The following is a 5146-nucleotide window of genomic DNA, read 5'->3' as shown; positions in this document are numbered from 1 at the left end:
CACCACGCCCAGTTTTGGTGCCCAGCACGGTACATCCGGGGCTCCAGGGTCCACATGGCATGCAATATGGGGGATCAAACTCAAGTTCTAGCGCTTGGCCAGGCAGGCGCTTAGACTGCTAGCTATCTCCCCAGCCCTATATTTGTTTTTTAAACTGATGGGTGAAATATAAAAGTCATGCATATTTATAGAGTACCAGGTGATGTTTGGATAACAATTGTACGTTATCTGCTGTCTAAATCAGGAAAATCTAGCAACTCAAATATTTCAAAGTTCTCAGCCTTGTACACACTTGGAATTCCAGTTCTCTGAGAGGTTGAGGTGAAGAGTTCAAACTTAGTGTGGGTATCTTAGCAATTTAGTGAGACTCTGTCTCAAAATAAAAAAAAAAGTTTTAAAAAGTGCTGGGGGTGCAGCTCAGTGCAAAGGCATGGTTTAATCCTCACTGGTGCAAAATGAATAAAAATCCCTAATCCAAACCAAACCAAAACACTTTCATTGTAAAACCATTCAAAAATCTTTCCTTTTAGCTTTTTGAAATACAGTGCACATTATTATCTCTAGTTATCCTAAAGCAGCACTCCAGAATGCCTTGCACCTACCTAACTATAACCAGTACCTGTCCATCCACCTCAACTTCTCCCCACTTCTGTCTCCCCCACTCCTCTCCCCAGCCTCTGATGATCACTGTCCCACTCCCACTTCTCTGGGATCAACTTCTTTTCCAGTATTCCACATATGATCACGAAGTACATCTTTCTGTTCTGGTTTATTTCATTTAGCATAATAATCTCGAGTTCTACCCTATTGTCTCAGGATTCATTTGTTCGTAGGACTAAATACTGTCCTAAATACTGTCTGTACATTTACCTCATTTTCTGTATTTACCCACTGATGGACACTTCATTTGCCTCCATCTCGCAGCTGTAGTGAGCAGCGCTGCAGTAAACAGAGGCGTGCAGAAGTTTCTTTGACAAAAGATTTCCTTTCCTTTAGATATATACTGACTGCTGAGATAATGAATAGTTTCACCTTTAATTGAATTGAATTTTTTTTAATCTTTATAAACTATTGTTTATTATTGGACTGTCTACTGAACTAGTGACTAAAGATGAAAAATAAGGGAAATAGCACATGATTTTTTTTTTTTTTTTTTTTTCCAGGGATCAAGTTGAGGACCTTGTCCTTGCCAGGCAGATATGGTTAAGCCACTGAGCTCTCTCGCTGGCACATACAATGTCTTTAACTCTTTAAGGAATCTCAACACTTTTACCCATAATGCATACATGTATGCATACATACATACATCTATCATCTGTCTATCAATTTGTCTCTATCTATCTATCTATCTATCTATCTATCTATCTATCTATCTATCTATCATCTATCTATCTACAGACAGAATCTTGCCATCCAGTTCAGGCTGGCATTGAACTCATTATGCTGCCCAAACTGGGCTTGAACTTTAGACAATCCTTCTACCTCAGCCTCCCAAGTGCTGGGATTATGGGAGTGCATTCCAGTTCCCTGTAACATTTGTAATAATTTACATTCCCACCCATAGTAATTCTATTTTCTCCACATTCTCACCAGCTCTTGTTATCTTTTGTCTCTTTAATAACTGTTGGTATCACTAAGATGAGGCAATATCTCATGGCAGATTTGATTTATATTTTTCTGAAGATTAGTGATGTTGAGCAGATTTTTGTATATTATTTGAGCATTTGTACATCTTCTTTGGAGAAATGTCTACTGCTTGTTTTATAATGAGATTACTTATTTTGCTATTGGGCTTTTAGAGTTTCTTATATGTTTTAGATAATATTCATTTTTTAGATATATATTTTGAAAATATGTTTTTCTCACCCCTTGTTTAATTTCTTTACTCCATCACTTTTTTTTTTCCTGGTATTGAAGAAGCCTTTTAGTTTGACAGACTCATTTGTCTATATTCGCTATGGTTTTCTTGCTTTTGGGGTCTTATTCAAAGGATCCTTCAGCCATTCCAGAGTCCTAGGTATGTGCTACTAACTGTGAAAAACAGGATGAAAAAGACACTTTCTCAGGGAAACATAAAAGACCATGACTAGCAGGAGTTGTTAAGCTGAATTACCGAATGAACAACTACAGAAAAAGTTGCAAAGTTAGATAAATACTTAATTCCAAAATATATAATTCGTAATACACCTAATACCAACAGCGTGACCCTTGATATTGATTTAGAAAAAGAGGTAGTTTACTCATATCACACACAATTCAAAATAGAACAACGTATGAAATAAACAGTAAAACCCCTTAAAGATGCACCTACGCATGACAGAAAACCCACAATACATGGAACAAATTTCGTAAATGTAAGTGGACACAATTAAAATTGCTTGTGAAAGATGTTCGATCCCATTAGCAGCGAGCATTTTGTCCAACATGGATAACAAGCGAAGGTTATTAGCTACAATATAGAAAGATCACTTAGGAGTCAATAAGAAAAAGGTAACCTAAGTTTGTCCATTGGGAATGTATACAAACACAAATAATAGATATGTCTAAAAAGCACATGAGAAGTTGTTCTTGCTTTGTGGAAATCAAGGAAATGTAAGCAAGAATTTTATAAATGTCATTTTCATCCATCATTTTCTTAAAGGGTACTAAGTTTTAAGATGATTTATAATCTTATATTGTAAAGGAAAAGGTCCTCCTTCCCAACCAGCATACTTGAGTTGCTTAGTTGCCCAGCTGATGATCCTTGTTGCAGTTTCAATTACTTTTGTCTCTTAAAAGCAGCTGGTAGGGGTCGGGGAGATGGCTCAGTGGAATAAGCACGTGCCTAGCAAGCGAAAGGACCTGAGTTCAATCCCTGGTTCCATACACAAAAAAAAATCAGCAGCTGATCACGTGATGCATGTTGTATAAACCAATCCCCAACTGACATCCATTCTGCCTCTGTCCTTCCTGCTTGCTTATCCCGTATAAGCCCTAGACTACAAGCCATCAGGACCTGACATTTTGGGAATGATCCTGATCAATACCTCCAAGTCAGGGTGTTCTTTTGGTGTTTCTGTTTGCCATGGCAATCTACCATTGGTATGGAAATAATGGAAGGATTTTAATGGCAATCTAGAGCTATACACTAACTTTTAAATGCTGACATACTATTGGCCTAGAAATTCCATTTCTAGAAATCTACTCTTCAAAAATGTTTGCATGTAAGGGTTCAGGGTGTAGTTCAGGAGGAGAGCCCTTGCCTAGTGGCTTCCTGTGTGGGAAGCTCTGATTTAGATCCATAGGCCCTAAGCCCCACAAATTTCCATTGTGTACATAAGCCTAAAATTTAAAGGATAATCATTGCAGCACTGGTTACAGTAGTGAAAACTGGACACAAAATAAAGAATAAACAAAAAAATGATGTAGTCATTAAAAATAGTGAGACTGGGTATAGCAGCACATGTCTGTAATCCCAATTCTTGGGAGGCTGAGACAGGAGGATCTCTGTGAGTTTGAGACCAGCTGAAACACATAGCAAGCCCCTGTCTTGAAAAATCAAACCTCCCTCAAAAAAACCTCATAAATTAGGGATTTTTTTAAAATAAGAATAGGAGTCCTAGGATAGTACATAATGGTTACTTACGTGTTGAGCATATATTCAAATGTACACAAATAGCTTGAAGAATGGGAATTAATTCATTTGATGAATATTTGTGAACATCTGCATGTGCCATAGGTTATTCCAGTTGCTGAATTTATGGCTCTGACAAAACAGGCAGACAAACACTACCCACTTTTCTTACTTCTATGCTGTTGGGTTGGGTGATGAAGGATTTCCATTATTAATTTAGTTGTTGGTTGCAGAATATTTTGACCAGTATGCATTCATGAATTCCCATGAATTTAAAATAAAATCACCTTTATAAATTTAAAATAAAGGCAAAAAAAGAAGCAAAGAAGTCAATCCACATGTAATTTTTGTTTACTTGAAATTTAGGATTCTATTAACATGGACTTTAACTAATCTGATATTTATATATTTAGATACTTTGTAGTCAGGTTTCCTGATGTATTTACCAGCAAGGAGCTAGAAGAGTGTTTATACACATGGAAATGTATAGGCTTAACACGCAGCTTGCTTTCATACATTACATTAAAGTGATTTCAGACAGATCCAGAAATTGCTGTATGAAGGGCCATGTGGGTATTAGTAATTTTCAAAGAAATCCTCTATTTCCTTAGCTGGTGCATAAATGGCAGGCAGAAGGTGATAGTTTAATTTGAGGAAGAGAGAGCTCAGACAAGTAATTTGAAATAAATCATTTTAAGCAGATGCATATTCATTCAAAATAAGTAATTATACTCATGTTTATACAACATTTATAATTTATCTAGTTTTCAGAGTGATGTGCTCTATTACAGTATATAGTTAATTTTATAGCCTATCTTCTGCAGAACATGGTGCTAGAGAAAAATAGAATTTTTCTGCTTCTCTGTTTTGGGTTGTACTTGTTATTAATAGGAGCTGTTTCAGTAAGTATACATAACTATCAAGGAGACCCATAGCTCTTTTTTGTACATATTCAATTTGAGGTACACAAATTGTATACACCTTTTATTGGTACAGATTTTGGTTTACTTGGTTGATTTCAAATACATATATGGCAGAGCCAATATGTGGTAAGTTTAGGCTGAACATGGCAAGACATACATGTAATCTCAGCATTCTGGAAGGCTGAGGCAGGAAGATTGCAAGTTCAAGTGCAGACTGGACAACTCAATGAGAATTTCTCAAAAAATTAAAAAAAAAATAGGTCTGGGGAGATAGCTCAGCAATCTAAGTGCCTGCCTGGCAAGCACAAGGACCCAGACCTGAGTTCAATCCTAGTACTGCATGCTGTGCTGGCCCCAGAACCCCAGGTGTGGTGGCACACGCCTGTAATTCCAGTGCCAGGGAGGCTGAGACAGGAGGATCACTATGAGTCTGAACTACATAGCAAGACCCTGTATCAAATAATTTAAATTGAACTAAATTCAGAAATTTTAAATCTTTAAATATTTATTGCCTACTCCTTTCTACTTTGAGAATTCTAATTATATGAATATAAGTTTCTTGGTTTTGACACAGTGAACTATTATGACTGATCTGTAAATTCTTCACTTT

The sequence above is a fragment of the Octodon degus genome, unplaced genomic scaffold (assembly GCF_000260255.1).
Source record: "Octodon degus isolate 3935 unplaced genomic scaffold, OctDeg1.0 scaffold00134, whole genome shotgun sequence".
NCBI lineage: Eukaryota > Metazoa > Chordata > Mammalia > Rodentia > Octodontidae > Octodon > Octodon degus.
Note: the sequence above shows the minus strand (reverse complement) of the source record.